Here is a 15730-nt window from a genome sequence, read left to right as displayed (position 1 = left end):
GAGGCAGGTCAGGTGTTCTGGTATTCCCATCTCTTTCAGAATTTTCCACAGTTTATTGTGATCCACACAGTCAAAGGCTTTGGCATAGTCAATAAAGCAGAAATAGATGTTTTTCTGGAACTCTCTTGCTTTTTCAATGATCCAGCGGATATTGGCAATTTGATCTCTGGTTCCTCTGCCTTTTCTAAAACCAGCTTGAACATCTGGAAGTTCACAGTTCACGTATTACTGAAGCCTGACTTGGAGAATTTTGAGCATTACTTTACTAGAGTGTGAGATGAGTGCCATTGTGCAGTACCTTGAGCATTCTCTGGCATTGCCTTTCTTTGGGATTGGAATGAAAATTGACCTTTTCCAGTTTTGTGGCCACTGTTGAGATAATTTATAAAATTAATATTAAATGTTGAGAAAACCTAGAACAGTGTACACAGGAAACAATGTAACAAATGACAAATCCTCTCCCTTCCCTCATCCCTCCTTGTACCTGCAAAAAGTCATGGTCTAAGATAACATGACCAGTCTCCCAGAAAGATAACATTAATTGTAAAGCCTTTGAATGTATGGATCATATCAAACTGTGAAAAATTCCTACGGAGATGGGAATACCAGACCAGTTTATTTGCCTCCTGAGAAACCTGTATTTGAATCAAGAAGCAACACTTAGAACTGGACATAGAACCACAGACTGGTTCAAAACTGGGAAAGGAGTACATCAAGGCTGTCTATTATCACCCTACTTATTTAACTTATACGCAGAGTACATGCAAAATACTGGGTTGGATGAATCACAAGCTGGAATCGAGATTGTTGGGAGAAATAATAATAACCTCAGATATGCAGATGACACCTTATGGCAGAAAGCAGAGAGGACTAAAAAGTCTCATGATGAAAGTGAAAGAGGAGAGTGAAAAAACTGGCTTAAAATTCAACATTCAAAAAACTAAGATCATGGCATCTGGTCCCATCACTTCATGGCAAATAGACAGGGAAACAATGGGAAGAGTGACAGACTTTATTTTCTTGGGCTCCAAAATTACTGTGGACGGTGACTGCAGTCATGAAATGCTCTTGCTCTTTGGAAGAAAAGCTGTGACAAACCTACACAGCATATTAAAAAACACAGGAATTATTTTGCTGACAAAATCCCTATAATTAAAACTATGGTTTTTCTAGTAGTCATGTATGAATGTGAGAGTTGGACCATAAAGGAGGCTGAGCACTGACGAAATGATGCTTTTGAATTGTGGTGTTGGAGAAGACTCTTGAGAGTTCCTTGGACTGCAAGGAGATTAAACCAGTAAACTTAAAAAAAAATGAACCTTGAATATTAACTGGAAAGACTGATTCCGAAGCTGAAGCTCCAATACTTTGGCCACCTGATGCGAAGATCTGACTCACTGGAAAAGATCCTGATGCTGGTAGACGATTGAAGGCAGGAGAAGGGGACAACAGAGGATGAGATGGTTGGATGGAATCACGGACTCAATGGACATGAGTTTGAGCATGTGAACGACAGGGAAGCCTGAACGACAGGGAAGCCTGGCATGCTGTAGTCCATGGGATCACAAAGAGTTGGACACTACTGAGCGACTGAACAACTGCTTTTCTAGATGAAAGTATACTTTTCATCTTTTCAAGATGAAGTATAAGTATTCATTAACTCACTCACTGGAAAACATTTCTTCATTAGCCCTAGGTGATGCCATGGCTACTGAGGAGGAGAAATGAAGACATGAAGCCCACTGTGAAGAGTTGCATTAACAGGAGCAGATCAAACACACTTGGGAAAATTACAGTGCAATGTACATTTTTCAGAAGGTAGAGAAATTGTTTTCATATCCTTGAAAGAGATTTGAAGGAAATGAGCAACAGCGAAGAAGTTTCTTGAGAGGATGCTGGCAGGACAGGAAAAATCTGCATTCGTTGTGATGGGCGTGGGAAAGTATTTCTGGAACAGGAAACTAAATGAGAAAAAGTCCAGAGGCAGGAAATGCAGGAAGCTGTGTGTGTGTGTTGTGGTAATGGTGGAAGGCTGGAGGTATGATCTATACTTGGAAAAGCTCATCATAGAACCAGGGAGGGACAGCTGAAGAGCATGAATTTAATGTGTTTGATAAACCAAGTATATTTCAAATTATCATGTGGCATGTTAAGCTCTGGGAAGATGACTTCAGTCAGCAGGCTGAAAGTAGCATCAAATTGAAGAGCGTGTTGGAGAGCAGAAAGTCTGAGGATCTAACTGTGTGTGTGGATAAAGAAACTGAGACCAAAGAGGAAGTGCCTTGCCAGTTTCAGGACAAGGAAAGGACTACAAACTTTCCTTTCTTTTACCTCCGCTTGTCCATCCTGCTTCTATTTCCAGGTGGGCAGGCCCTTCTGACTCTTCCTCTCTCTTCGCACTGGTCTGCTTACAACCAGTCTCCATCTCTTGAGGAAGTTATCTGGTTTCATCTAAATACCCAGGCCCTACACCTGCTGCATCTTCCTCTGCCTTTGACCAGGAACAAGAAGAAAAAGGGAAAAAACAAAACAAAGTTGAATACCTGTAATGACAAAGGCGGTCACTTTGTTAAAGACTCAGTGACACATTAAGACTCTCAGTCCAATAGCAGAGAAAGACAAGGTGACCAATGACATTATGCAGTTATAGGGACTAAGCACAGAGTGACAGATGTACTCTGTAGGGGCAACGCATCCACTGAAGGTGGTGGGAGGAGCAAAACGACCTCTCAGAGGGACTTTCCTGGTGGTCCAGAGACTGACTCTGTGCTCCCAAAGCAGAGTATCTGAGTTTGATCCCTGGTCAGGGAACTAGATCCCACATGCTGCAACTAAAGACCCTGCATGCTGCAAGGAAGAAGATCCAGTGTGCTGCAACTAAGATCATGCTGAATCCCGTCAGAGGTGTCTGACTCTTTGCGACCCTGTGGACTATGGAACCCTGCCAGGCTCCTCTGTCCATGGGGTTCTCCAGGCAAGAATTCTGGAGTGGGTTGCTATGCCCGCCTTCAGGCAACCAAGATCAGCATAGTCTAAATAAATAAATAATATTTTTTTAAAAAGGAGTCTCAGAGGTGATATTTAAGGGGAGTCTAAAGAAGCTAGGTATCCTGGAATGTAAAGTCAAGTGGGCCTTAGAAAGCATCACTATGAAAAAAGCTAGTGGACGTGATGGAATTCCAGTTGAGCTATTTCAAATCCTGAAAGATGATGCTGTGAAAGTGCTGCACTCAATATGCCAGCAAATTTGGAAAACTCAGCTGTGGCCACAGGACTGGAAAAGGTCAGTTTTCATTCCAATCCCTAAGAAAGGCAATCCCAAAGAATGCTCAAACTACTGCACAATTGCACTAATCTCACATGCTAGTAAGGTAATGCTCAAAATTCTCCAAGACAGGCTTCAGCAATACGTGAACTGTGAACTTCCAGATGTTCAAGCTGGTTTTAGAAAAGGCAGAGGAACCAGAGATCAAATTGTCAATATCCGCTGGATCATTGAAAAAGCAAGAGAGTTCCAGCAAAACATCTATTTCTGCTTTATTGACTACGCCAAAGCCTTCGACTGTGTTGACTATGCCAAAGCCTTTGACTGTGTGGATCACAATAAACTGTGGAAAATTCTGAAAGAGATGGGAATACCAGACCACCTGACCTACCTCTTGAGAAACCTGTATGCAGGTCAGGAAGCAACAGTTAGAACTGGACATGGAACAACAGACTGGTTCCAAATAGGAAAAGGAGTACGTCAAGGCTGTATATTGTCACCCTGCTAATTTAAATTTTTTACAGAGTACATCATGAGAAACTCTGGGCTGGAAGAAGCACAAGCTGGAATTAAGATTGCCAGGAGAAATATCAATAAGCTCAGATATGCAGATGACACCACCCTTATGGCAGAAAGTGAAGAGGGACTAAAAAGCCTCTTGATGAAAGTGAAAGAGGAGAGTGAAAAAGTTGGCTTAAAGCTTAACATGCAGAAATCTAAGATCATGGCATCTGGTCCCATCACCTTATGGGAAATAGATGGGGAAACAGTGGAAACAGTGTCAGACTATTTTTTTGAGCTCCAAAATCATTGCAGATGTTGACTGCAGCCATGAAATTAAAAGATGCTTACTCCTTGGAAGGAAAGTTATACCCAACCTAGATAGTATATTAAAAAGCAGAGACATTACTTTGCCAACAAAGGTCCGTCTAGTCAAGGCTATGGTTTTTCCAGTGGTCATGTATGGATATGAGAGTTGGACTGTGAAGAAAGCTGAGGGCTGAAAAATTGATGCTTTTGAACTGTGGTGTTGGAGAAGACTCTTGAGAGTCCCTTGGACTGCGAGGAGATCCGACCAGTCTATCCTAAAGGAGATCAATCCTGGGTGTTCATTGGAAGGACTGATGCTGAATTTGAAACTCCAGTACTTTGGCCACCTGATGCAAAGAGTTGACTCATTTGAAAAGACCCTGATGCTGGGAGGGATTGGGAGCAAGAGGAGAAGGGGACGATAGAGGATGAGATGGCTGGATGGCATAGACAACACCATGGGCATGAGTTTGAGTAAACTCCAGGAGTTGGTGATGGACAGGAAGGTCTGGCATGCTATGATTCCTGGGGTCGCGAAGAGTCGGACATGACTGAGCAACTGAACTGAACTGAACTGAACTAAAGAAGCTAGGTAAGGGTGACCACGTGTATGGAGAAGAAGAGAGATACCTGTAGAAGGCAGGTAAGTGGGGCAGTTAAGTTGTCAGAAACCATCAGACCTCCAATTGGCTGGAGGGCTAAGGACTGGCAGACATAACGCTGAAGGGCTATCTATGCAAACCATGTGAAAGAGCTTGGTCTGATGGGTTTTAAGCTGAGGACAGGCCACACCAAGTTGCTTTTTATTTTCCATCTTTAATGCCCCTGTTATTATTTCTCCAGCAGCTTCTTCATACCCTCTTGGTCAGCTGTGACAGATTATGAGTTCTGCACACTGGAATGTTCAAACTGAGACCAGATGGTCACTCAGCAGTGGGTGAGTAGAGTCAGGTTGCCTGGGCTCAGAGGGGCATTTCAGCTTGCCGTGTACTAGTTCTGTGTTAAGAGCAGGCTACTTCACCTTCCTGGGCTAGAGAAAATACTGCTGCCAAGCTAAGAAGGGTTCTGTGAGGGTTAAGTGAAATATGGATGAAAAATCCTTAGACTATTGCTGGGCATATGTAAGGTCAGAGAAAGGACTGACATGAGCTACACAATGGCCTCTGAGAAAGGGATGGTCCTGGACGCAAGGAAATGGGGGCACCAGAGCCTAGCCTTGTTCAAAGTCTTTTGTGCCATCACTGGACCTACGAGATTGCATCTGTAGGGCTTCAGGCCACCACTGTGCAATCCTCTGGTCACATATCCTCCGCCCCGTCTGATATTCTGTGCTTCTTTTAGTCTCTGAATTCATCCTCTATTTCTCTAGAATTGTGTCTGTAGCTTTACACAGCCTTCCCTTCTTTCCCAAGTCCCTGCACGCAGCAGGTTTTAATAGGGTTGTTGAGAGAAGTGTGAATACAAAAGAAATCAGATCGGCACACGAAAATGAGGCTTTTGATTTGAGTTTGCACTGATGACAAGACTGCACGCGGTTCGCCAAGCATCCAATTTATGACTTTGCCTCTTACACTCCTGGTGAGTGCCTCCTGAGTAGAAATTATCCTTTGTGATTAACTTTATACAATACTTGTGCTAACACCAGGCCCACCTGAGCATTTCATAAATATTTCAGGAGGGGTGACACAGTGGTCTTCCCTAACACACTCATACAACAGTTTCAACATAATTAGGAGCATTTCTGGATCTAACACAGCACTCTTACAATGTATATGATGAAGGAAATGAATGGCTCTAATTATACCTTATTAAATCTTATTAATCCTCATTAGAACCCTATTATTCTTTATAAGTGGGTTACTGGGGAAGAAAAAAAAAATGCTGGTCAAGTGCCGTTATATCCAATGGGGAATGGGTGAATCCATTCTTACTTTGTGTGATACCAAGAGTTTTTCATATTAAACAGTACCACTTAGAATGTGGGTTTGCTGAAATGCTGAGCATAGAAGAAGTGAATTGTGGTGTAAGAGAATAATCTTTTTAAGCCCCAGAACAAAATGTCTTTAGGAGCTCACATTTGCGATTTCAAACTATACCAGTTGCAAAGAGAAAAATATTTAATTATTGAATTTCTCTATTTTCATATTTTTTGTATGAATAGATGAGAAATTGAGAGATTAATTTAGAACAGAAATGTGTGAAGTCAAAGACTTTGCACAAAGAATATGCCTGATAAATGGTTAAGTGCAAAAATATGTTTCTGCATTTGTTTAATTCTTGGTTAAGAAAAAAAAAGTCACACCAAATCTCAAAAGAACCAAGTTTTGGAGATTTCATGAATTAGTAACTCATGGTGTACTCTCAACATTTATTAATATGAATTAGGAGATCAGGGCCTCCTCCTTTGGTGGAAAAATCATGGGACCAGTCAGGTGACCTTGACACCAGAGGTGGGTTTAAACTGCTTGCTGTTTCTGGGTTGGGTAAGTTATTTTGCCTGACTTTTTACCTCAAACGTCAGTGACGGACTACAATTTGTTTTATGAAGATCTTATAAACCTGGGAGAAAGTGCTTTTACGATGTGCTGGAGTGAGGAATGATTAGTTTAGACATCAGGAAGCAGGACAGAAGTATAAGGAAAGGAGTCTGCAGCCTCGGCGTGCCTTCCAGGCAATGGCTGACGCACATTATAGCCCCCTCGCATGGTGCTCACATTTACAAATAACCAGAGAAAAAGTCCTACACAAACCTTCCAAGAACAGTCTTGCCTTTATTCAACTCATTCACCCAATTCGTAGATTTATTTATTTATTTATTTTTTGAAGCTATAAGCACAAGGTCTGGGTTTCTGGATAGGGCTGTGAAGTAGATTCCAGGGGTTCGTTTATTTGAGCACTGGATGGAGGGAGTTGCCTTGAAGCAACTGATCAGCGTGGCTATGCAGGGCTCACTGGCAATCAGAACCTTCCAGGAACTGACCGCGCAGGGGCCCCGGGGAAGCTCCGAATCTCTTCCCAGGGGGGTCCGCGTTGCCCTCTGACATCCAGCCCCGCTGACTGGTCCGCGGGAAGGAGGGAGTCGGGCCCCTGCCTGCAGACAGGAACATAGCTGGGAGACTGAGCATCCGGCTCCCGCGCCGGGATCCGTGGCGGGCATGACCTTGTACGAGTCGTTTCTCTTCCGAGAGCTTCAGATTTCCCGTGTGAAGTGGACGGGCTGGAAGTTGGTCGGGGCCAGTTCCGACATCCAGGACGTTTGAACCTTGCTGGGAATCCGGGGCGGGGCTCACGAGCAAGATCTTGCAGGGGGATTCCACGGCAGAGCTCGTCTACCCAGACTCAACCCCCTAGTCTGGCGCCCTAACAGTGGACGCAGGTTCCCTCATTTTTTTTTTTCAGTAGCCCCTTCGCCCCGGCCGCTTCCTCCTTCCACGTCTCCTTCCTCTTCCTCCAGGGCAGGCAAAGGCTCCACACCTCCCTCTTTCCCTTCCTCCCCCGGCAAGCTCCCCGCGTTCCCGGCGTCGTCTTCTCTTCCTCCCAGGAAATCCACCGCCCTCGGTGCACCCACCTCGGGGGCCGGGCGCCCCCTCCCCCGGCGGCGAGCGCGGCGGCCCCGCGGGCACCCGCCTTCCCATACCTTACATGGACAAATGCGTGCAGGCAAAGTCAGGAATTCAGGCCCCTGACGTCAGCCTCCAGCTCTCAGGGCACCGCACGGGAGACCGAGGGGAGGGGGTGGGGACGGCGGGAGGAAGGAGGGGGAAAGGCACCAACCAGCAGCCGCTCCAGCCTTGCCGAAGTTTCACTTTTTGTCTGTGGGTTCGCTCCCGGGCCCCGCGCGAGCTTTCCCGGGATAAGTAGCTTTAGCGAGCGGGGGACAGCCGGCCGCTGCAAGGTAAGGGCTGGCTGCGCAGCCCCGGGCGCGGGGCGCGGTGCGGGGCGCGGGGCCGGGCCTGGCCGGGGTTGGGGACAATGGGAGGGGGAGTGCCCGGGCACCTCCTCCTTCGCCGCTGCCTCCGCCTCCAGCCGCCGCCGCCGCCGCCGCTGCCCCGGCCGCCTCCTCCCCGAGGTATTGTTGCAAATCCTCCTTCCTTCCCCTCACCCTCCGCCCGCGGGCGCCTCGGGAACCCCCAGCCCTCCCCGGCGCGAGCGCCTCCGGGGTGGCAGGACAGCCGGGCGCAGGGCACCGAGTGCGCGCCCGGCCCGGGCCGCAGGGCCCGCGGTGCGGAAGTGCCGGCCGCGGCGCGATCACGGGGTGCACGCGTGGGGGAGGGGGACCCCGAGATTTTGGGGAAGCCTCGACCGGGGGCTGGGCGGGCTTGGAGGCCTTCCCTGCGCGCCCCCTGCCCGGGCTTTTCAGGACTCCCAGGGGGCGGGGCCACACCCAGCAGCTCTGCGCTTTCGCGGAATCACAGTTGTCACTGGGGAAGGGGCCTAGGAACCCAGGCATCAAGTTCCCCCATTTCCCAGCTGGGGCAACTGAGGCCTAGAGAGCTGAGTCTCCCCAAAGTCGCTCACTAGAGGCAGAGCCGTAACTAAAATCAATGGCTCCCGACTCCTGGTTCCTTTGCTCCAAGCAGTTCTCCAGCACTCACTGTGTGCCCCCCTGTGCTGGGTTATTGGGTCCAGAGGCGTGTAGGGCCCAGACTCTGCCCTCAGGAAGCGTTCAGTCAACCGAAGACCCAAACCTGACCCCAGGCAGAAGGTGCTAAGTCCTGGGTAAGGGCGCGGGGCGGGGCTCGGAGACTGGAGTTTGATCTCCTGGTCCTTCACGAGGGCTCGGAGGCTTTTGAAGGATGGGGGCGGTTTTCTGAAGTCAGAGACTAGGGGACAAGGAACGAGGGCATGTGTCGTTGGGACCTGCAGAGGCAGGGAAGACTCAAGTGTGGACAGTGGAGATGAACGGTAACTTACTGTGCTGGGGGCACGGGGTGGGGCAGCGAGGGTACCTAAGATGGGGTAATCAGTGGAACTGTGCTTGAGTGCACTTGGACAGAGGGGTGTCTTTGGGACTTTGGGGTGCTGGGGGAGCTGAAGGATGTTTCTGGCTTCCCTTCCCTTCTCAGTGATCCACTGCCTGCTCACCCTGAACACAAAATGCAAACATTTACTTTAGCCTTTGAGCTTCTTTTCTAGTACCAGACTCATTTAACTTTGTATCCAATCCCCTCTATCTTTCTGTCTCCTACCCCCCTTTCTAAATTGCTTGCTTCCCAATAAACCTCATTCTCACTGAAGTGTTAGTGACTTAATGGCCTACCTCTGAACATTTGAACAAGAGCATTTTAAGACAGCCTTTAAGTGGAAAGAGAAAAAGCAGCTAAAAGCCTCTTCCCTCCAGCTCCCCTCCCCTCCTTCCTCACCCTCCTTGCTGTTACAGATAGGGAAACATAAATAAAGGCCCAGAGAAGGTGGGTGCCAGTTCTAAAGTCTACAGTAAATTTTGGTAGCTGGTGGAAGGCCAGAACTCCCGGTAGGGTTCTTTGTATCCCATGACCAGCCTTCTTCCTTCAGGGTCTTTGTCTGTACCAGGGTCCGTCAAAAGGTTGCAAGGCAGTCTCCCAACCTCAGCACCCAGGCTTTAAAACCTAGAATATAGATTCTAGGTAAAAAATAAGTAGTTGGGGTTAGCTGTCTGAGTAGTGAGGGTGCAAACCTGGAGCCCTTGGGTCAGGCAGCCCCCCAGGATCATGCTCCACCTACACAGTGGGTGGGCCTGGACCTGGCTTTGAGGATTCGCAGGAGGAGAAACTGCTATTGAGCTGGTTACTATGATCGGGACTGACAGGGTAGAACCCTTCTTGAAGGGACATATTCCAGTGAACAGTCAGTTCCAGACAGTGGTTGATGGGAGAGGAGGCTTCATTATGAAGGTCCTTAAAAATGCCAGGCATGGATATGACTTAAAGTCATCATTTCAGGGTTTTGAGCAGGCTGGGACATGAGCAAGAGGGGAGGAATTGGCACTGGGTAATCCTCTGCCGCCCATTCCAGTGAGAGAAGCAATAATCTGGCCTAAGAATTATCAGTGAGTGTTTGCTCATTTACTCCATACATACTACTACTTACTATATGCCATTGGCAAATGTGAAAATTTTATGGCAGATTCTTTATTTTATTGAGACAGAGAACTTGTATTTCATCAGAAAAATACACTTTTTCACATTCTATATCAGTGACATTGGGTTGTCTTATAGTCACAGATGTGTCATAGTTGAGTAGATCTTTGTCCTAAGTTGATAACAGTGTATCTTACCACTGATAGCTTAGAGCTGATAAAATTTGTTAATCATACCCTTTATGAATGTACAGTGCTTTGCACTTTATAAAAGTTTCCCATCAGATATTCCATTTGAATCTCAAAAATCCCCTGAGAATTGGGCCTGGTGACCCTGTCATCTCAATTTTATCTCTTGCCTAAGGTCATCCAGTTAATTAGAAATGAACTCAAAATAACAGCCCAGAACTTTGACTCTGCGTGTTAACATGTGACTACCCTGTGGTGGAACTAGCATGGGTTAATTGGGAATAGGAAGACTTAGATTGAATTTAATTTCAGAACTATTTTGGGGGTTTTGACCAAGGGCAGAGTGTAACTCACAATGACTTGGAGGCTCTGTTAGCCCAGAGATATAATGCATTAAGTAGAAAATGGGCAGAGGGATAGAAGATGCCAGGTAACATAATAAAAAGAGAGGATGGAGCACGTTGCTATTTTTACACTGAAAGGAGAGGAGCAATGGATGAGGCACATGGGTTCTGAAACCTACCTGTCCCTCTGTGTGTGTGTGTGTGTGTGTGTGTGTGTGTGTGTGTGTGTGTGACAGTGAGTGTCTGGTGCTCTTCTGGGGGTATGTTTTGGTTGCACTGAAGTGGTTCAACCTCAGGGAAGCTGCCAGAAGGAGTGGTGCCTAAAAAGAGCCTTTAGGGCCAAATAGGAGTTGCTAAAGTGGAAAAAAGACAGAGATGAACCTGTTAGGCGCATGCCAACAGATGTAGGGAAGAAGGCCTAAGTTTGAATGGCCAGCAGGAACAGAGTGGTGGGAAATGGAGAAATGGGAGGACTTTTCATTTTTTGGTAAGCAGATATAAATTTATCTTGTGGGTTGTAGGGACCATTAAAGGGTTCTCTAGAGATTCACATGAAAACAAGGCCAGGTAAGGGCTCTGAAAGCATCTGTGGGATTAGGTAATTGGGATAGTAACCACAGGAAGAAGAGTAACACATTTAGTAATTGGTTGAGTGGAGCTGGTGGGCTTCCTGGTGGCTCATATGGTAAAGAATCTGCCTGTAATACAGGAGACCCGGGTTCAGTCCTTGGGTCAGGACAATCCCCTGGAGAAGGGAATGGCACACCACTCCAGTATTCTTGCCTGGAGAATTCTGTGGACAGAGAAGCCTGGCAGGCTACAGTCCATGGGATCATAAAGAGTCGGACACGACTGAGCGACCTTTACTACTACCGCTGAATGGAGCTGAGACTTTGATCCAGGGCAGTATTTAGGAGTCCTAGCTCAGCTTGTGCATGGATGGGTGGGGACTTGTCTTGGAATTCAGCATTGGAAGGCTGCACCCAGCTGGAAGAAGTGAGTTGAAGAGGTGAGGAAAGGGAAAGCAAAGTTGTGGTGCATGCACAAAGCTCCTATTTAGGTGGAAATTCACGGTCTTAAAGGTGTGTGTGAAGCAGAGGTGGAGAAGGGAAGAAGAAACGGAAGTGTGATGTGGGAGTCTGTTGTAGGTGGCTGAGATGTGTGGAGGAAAATGGTGGTGGCTTCTTAAGGCAAGTCACAGAAATGGGAAAAGGACACTGATAAATTGATGAGGACTTCACCTCTCCTGACTTTCTACAAATAGGCTAGGTGGCTGGCCATGGGTTAATGGGATTCATGCTTGGAAACTGGTAAACCACAGAACTGAGGCTAGAAAACACGTGTTTTTTTGATCTTTCTTAATATATAAAATTTTTGCATACTTACTGTGTACTTACATAATTCTCATACCGATTCATCAAAGTAGGTTTTATGATTATCAGTCTCATTTTGCAGATGAGTAAATGAGTGTGGCCAAATAAGATTTGTTGTTGTTTAGTTGCTAAGTTGTGTTTGACTCTTGCGACCCCATGGACTGTAGACCACCAGGCTCCTCTGTCCATGAGATTTCCCAGGCAAGAATACCGGAGGGGGTTGCCACTGCCTTCTCCGGGGGATCTTCCCAAACCCTTCTCCAGGGGTCTTCCAGTTCAACCTGGAGAGCTCAACCCTGGATTGAACCTGCTTTTTCTGCGTCTTTTGCATTAGCAGGCCTCTTCTTTACCAGCGAGCCACTAGGGAAGCCAAAAGTAAGGTTACACAACCACTAAGTGAAATGGCCGAGTTTTGAACCTTTGCCTGATCCACAGCCTCTTCACCACTTTCTTCTTTTTCCACAGAAGGAAAAGTGCAAATTGTGGATGAAGAATTAATCAGTCGATCTCAGAAACGACTGGAAAATTTTATTTGAGTCAAATTTGATGATTATAACTTAAAAGAGCATCTCAGAAAGTTCTGAGAACTGTTTCACCCGGTAGAAATCCTCTGCCCATGGAATTCTCCAGGTAACAATACTGGAGTGGGTTGCCATTTCCTTCTCCAATTAGAAATCAAGGCTCTGCTTTCTAAGTTTTTTGAGACAGAGGGCTGTACGTCACATGATGTATTATCGACAGTTAATCCAGATCTAAGCATCATCCTGGTGGGTCATGTGAAACCTTACCAGATCAAGAAGGAATTTTATCTTGTAAGGAGTTGTCTCCTTGGTGCTAGGAGAATGTTGCTCTTTATGGTTTAGCACGTATTCCTGCCAGTGGGGGAGGTCTGGCTGAGGCAGAATGCAGAAGCATGGTGCACTTGGGGGGAGAGAGAAGGCCAAAGGGCAGAGAAGAATTTCTATGTTTACATTTCTCTTGCCATAAAATATGAATTTTGTTTCACAAAATCACCACCGTCCGAGTTCTTCCTCAGATTTTCACTCAGTACTCACTTTATCGGGGCCTCAGTGGGATTATGATTGAGGGTTTCCCTGGGCCAGCAGACTTTTTTCACTTCTGTGCTGATGCTGCCCCAGCCAGGGAGGCATAGAGGTAAAAGGGCTGAGATGGTGAGCTAAAGATGATGGCAGTGGTGGTGGTGGTGGGTGGGGATCAGGAGAGCCTTTGTTACTCTTTGAGCAAAGGAGGGTGTTGTTGGATCTGCTGAAATATTCCCGGTCGGGAAATGCCGGGCCTGCATCAGGTCAGCAGAGAGGGAAAAAGTTGTTTGCTGTTAGAATCTTATCAGGGAGCTTAGTTCCTATTCTTGTTCTTCTAATTATTTGCCAGCTTATCAACCTTGACTGAAACAACTGTGTTATAGACACCAAAGCTTGTAGGCAGCAGAAGTGGCAGGATGGCATGCAGCTCACGCCTTAGAAGTAAGGACTGGGGTCTTGATGGCCACAGGGACCCTATTCCTCCTTTTGCAAGTGAGGAAACTGAGGCCCCAGGGAAAGGACGGAAGTGCTCAGCCACACCCTTGTCAGCTGAGCTGGAGCTGGGCGTGGTCCTTACTCTCTTTCCTGTCTTCTTTCTTTCGAGGGTGTTTTTGATTCTCTTTCTGCTGAGCCTGGCTGGACACATTCCTTCTCCATTCCACCCCCACCCTGCTCGCAGCCCCAGGGGCTTTGCTTGGGAGAATTTGGGAGGGAATATAACTTGGAGATCCTTGTTACTGGGCTTGAACTTTGTTCTTTGCGCTTAGAAAACAAAGTGATTCTGAGAGTTCTGTTTTGGTGTCCTTGTGGTTTGGGGATTTATTTTTCTGCCATTTATGCCCGTCACTTGTTTGCAAGAACCAAGCTTCTGACTCCATGATAACTTCAAGGTTCCTTGTCTGTGACTGTCACCACTCTCATTCCTTTTTTGTTTCTACTTATTTTTGCTTGCCTAAAGGTTTTCAGGCTGCCAGTATTAGATCCCTTACAGGGTAGATCCTGCTCTTTTTTCTTTCTGTCTTAAATCTGTCTATCACAGCCCTTCTCATAGAACCCATTAGCATTTCACAGCCTTCGGAGCACTTTTTATGTGGTGAATGTGTTTTATGGTTGTTTTTACTACTTAGTTCCCAATTACCATCCAAGAGATGGGTCGACAGGATCAATCTTGTCTCCCAGAGCGTGGGCAAAAGTTCAGTGGTGAAGAACCTCTGCTGGGATGCTTAAGTGGTAGTGTGAGAATCAGATCCCCAGCTAAAGCTCCTGCCCTGCTCCTTAATTCACTTTTGCTGGTGAGCAGGAGATAATTGATGTGAAAGTCCTGAGCAAGTCCTATGCTCAGGTGAGAAACTGTTATTATTTCATAATGTGCTAATTAGTAACAGTAGTTGCCCGTGTCGGTGCCTTCGGAAGGCAACTGAGAATCTGGTTGGAGGCCCCAGAGGGGTCTGAGGGTCTGGGCTTCAGATGCTATCATTTCAGCAGTACCATCACCCACTTGGTTTTGGGGGTAAGAAAACCAAGACCTGTGTTTGAGCCACTCATTAGCCCTATAATCTTAAGCAAGTTCCGGAACATCCCTGAGCCTCAGTTACCTTTGATTATAGATCGAATGATCTACCCCAATGCTAAATGGTTGTGTAGTGTGTAATGTGACTGTGAAGTGGGTGCATGGTCAGTCACTTAGTCGTGTACAACTCCTTGTGATCCCCTTGACTGTACCAGGCTCCTCTGTCCATGGAATTTTTCAAGGCAAGAATTCTGGAGTGAGTTGCCATTTTATACTCCAGGGGATCTTCCCAACCCAGGGATTGAGCCCAAGTCTCTTCTGTCTCCTGCATTGGTAGGTGGATTCTTGATACATGTGGCTAAGTCTTGGTGCCCATTGAAGTGTCTAGCCCACAGGAATGGTACCTTGTCCTCCTCGAGCGAACTATGGGATTTAGACTTGGGAGGTTGCAAGTTCAAGTCTTAGCTGTGCTACTTAATGGCAGGTGATCCCTGGGGAAGTGACAGGCCGTTTGGTGTACTGACTTACTCATTTTTAGACATCTTGTTCATGAGGGTACCTCTGTTGACAAATGTCAGGTTGCAAAGTGGGGTGAGTGCCACAGACATTCACAGGCACTTCCAAACTGCACAGAGAGGTGGTTTGTTACCAGTGAATGGTTGTCCAGTGTCTCTTCTTCTCCACTGTGACCATCCCAGTCTCTCTTGCTTTTTAAATTTATTTTTATTTAATTTTTTTAATTTGAGAAAAATCAGGGGCTTTCCTGATGGCTCATCAGGTGAAGAACCCTCCTGCATTGCAGGAGACTCAGGACACTCCAGTTGGATTCCTGGATTGGGAAGATCCCCTGAAGAAGGAAATGGCAATCGGCTGCAGTATTCTTGCCTGGGAAATCCCGTGGACAGAGGAGCCTGGTGGGCTACAGTCCAAAGGATCACAAAGACACAACTGAGCACGCATGGGTATCATGAGCTGATACCTGTTGCTTTGCAGAAGGGGATCACTTAGGAGCTCTTGGTGGGGCAGATTCACTTTGTTTTCACCATCACAGACTTCTGGCAGCATGGGATGGCGGTCTCTGCAAATCTGGGCGGTACTTGTTCTTTCGGATCACGTCCCAGATGCTGCTGAGGATGAC

At 46.8% G+C, this 15730-nt stretch overlaps 1 protein-coding gene across 6 annotated transcripts in view; it reads left to right on the top strand.

Moving 5' to 3' along the window:
* Window positions 1-7833: 7833 nt before the first annotated feature.
* Window positions 7834-15730, top strand: part of LPP (LIM domain containing preferred translocation partner in lipoma) — a 715161-nt gene continuing 707264 nt past the window's right edge. For 2 of the 6 annotated variants that reach the window (XM_065943106.1, XM_065943114.1), the window contains exon 1: window positions 7834-7970. The gene's annotated coding sequence lies outside the window, so the exon portion shown is untranslated. Of the gene's footprint in view, window positions 7971-8094; window positions 8145-8852; window positions 8981-12532; window positions 12670-15730 lie in introns of those variants that run through there. The other 4 variants (XM_065943107.1, XM_065943117.1, XM_065943110.1 and 1 more) reach the window with 3 other exon arrangements.

Source organism: Muntiacus reevesi, chromosome 8, assembly GCF_963930625.1.
Source record: "Muntiacus reevesi chromosome 8, mMunRee1.1, whole genome shotgun sequence".
NCBI lineage: Eukaryota > Metazoa > Chordata > Mammalia > Artiodactyla > Cervidae > Muntiacus > Muntiacus reevesi.
The sequence above is the reverse complement of the archived record's forward strand: the minus strand, read 5'-3'. Positions and strand labels throughout refer to the sequence as shown.